Source organism: Echinops telfairi, unplaced genomic scaffold (assembly GCF_000313985.2).
Source record: "Echinops telfairi isolate 266 unplaced genomic scaffold, ASM31398v2 ScPeMD7_7434;HRSCAF=8472, whole genome shotgun sequence".
Lineage (NCBI taxonomy): Eukaryota > Metazoa > Chordata > Mammalia > Afrosoricida > Tenrecidae > Echinops > Echinops telfairi.
Window position 1 is genome coordinate 34656 of NW_022111334.1, and position 1914 is coordinate 36569.

Below are 1914 nucleotides of genomic sequence, written 5' to 3' on the forward strand. Positions count from 1 at the left end.
TTTTCTATCATTAAAAACAAATCTGAATCTAAAAAAAGCCTGTCTCAGAACCAACACATCCAGAATTATTATTGGAAGTTAAGATGACTAAGTTTTGTCACACAAACTTTAGACATTTTATCAGGAGGGACTAATATTGGGAAAGGGACAGGGCCAATAAGGTGCATTGACTGTGATTACAACAATACTATCACACCCGGGAAAGACTATGAGGATGGTCCAGGACAAGGCACTGCTTCAGTCTATAGTACACAGAGACTCTATGATACACAACTGATTTAATGAAAGCTAACAATCAGAATATTGTTTTGCTTGAGAAAGCATGGTATCTTAATTAATAAAATGGAATGCAATATCATTGGATGCAAGTTATGAAAACTCAAGGAATAAATAGGAATTGAATCACTGCTCTATTTTAACCCTTGCTATGTGAGAAGAACCCTAAGTTTCAATGAAAAATAAACAATGATCTTGCCCTCTGCACCCTTGGTGAGGTGGGTTCCTATACTTCCAGCATCCTAAGCATCCTCCAGACTTGCCCTTTCTACATGGGATCTTTGCGTTGGGCTCATTCTGAGTTCCACTAACAGGTTGTGTTTGAAGAATTAGCAAACAGATTCAACTTCAATAGAATTCTGGGTTAATTAGATTGTCTACCCTTGTTAATGCTCTTTGTTTTGTTCAAAAATTAACAAGTAAAAAAAGGGATACCCGGTGTGGCCAGCTGGGGAGGCTCATATAGATAATCCACCCATGGACTGTGGCCTGGTCATTGTCACAGGTGATCAAGTGAGGAAGCTCCACCCTGAGCTTGATTAATTCCATTATCAGATGAAGATAATCAGGATGGGGTAAGGTTGTGGAGAGTGGTCAAACACGCATGGGGACTGTGTGTGCTGAACTTATGAAACATACATGCTTACCAAAAAAATTAATAACTCTCTGTCATTGAGTCAATTTTGTCTCATAGTGACCCAATGGGACAAGGTTGAACTTCCCCTGTGAGTTTCCAAGACTGTAACTCTTCATAGGAGTAGAAAGCTTATGTAGACACTGAACTAAAATTTATTGAGCTATATACATATACTTGTGCACCTGAGATGTGTTAATTACCAGGGAGAACATTAAAATGACATAGAGTTGAATTATATAAAGCATGCTACCACTTTATCAGACAATGAATTGCAGGCTCTGATTTTTTTAAAAAGTAGGATTAATTTCTTATTAATGTCATGACACAATATCTGGGTTGACATTACTATCACTAAATACACACTGAACTCAATGTGATTGTGATATAATGATTTGAGTACAAAGTGAGGCACAATGAGGATATGCACTCTTCCACTGACATCTCCTGAATGGAACAGTTGGAACAATTAAATCCCTATTTATATAGGAAAGTGGAAGAGGTAGCCTGGTGTCAATCAATAGTGAAAATGTATTATAATTTGTTGAGATTTAGTTTGTTAAAAGGGACCAAGGATGTAAGAACTCCCTCAACTCCAGTAAATTCCTTTTAAACTTAATTATTTAAAAGCCTGTTAATTAATCCAGACACTCCTAATTCAGGAAGGGGAAAGCACGACCATTTAGATGAGCAAGGAGACTGAAAACTTAGGGAGTAATGGTGTGACAGTTCCTGGAGTAATAAAGGAAGAAAATGATGTCATAATCCCTTGGGGAAATGTAAACTCTGTGAACTTTGCTTCATTTTGTCCCATTACTTGAAGGTCCTCTGATGATTGTCAACTTGTGAACTAACTCCCACTGCAACCAGACAGGAAGTTTGGGGTATATAACTTGGTGGCATAATGGTTATGCCTTGTGCTGAGATTTGCATGTCACTAGTTTGCAACAACCAGCTATTCCATGGAGAAAAGACAAGGGGATCTGCAGCCTTAAATATCGGAA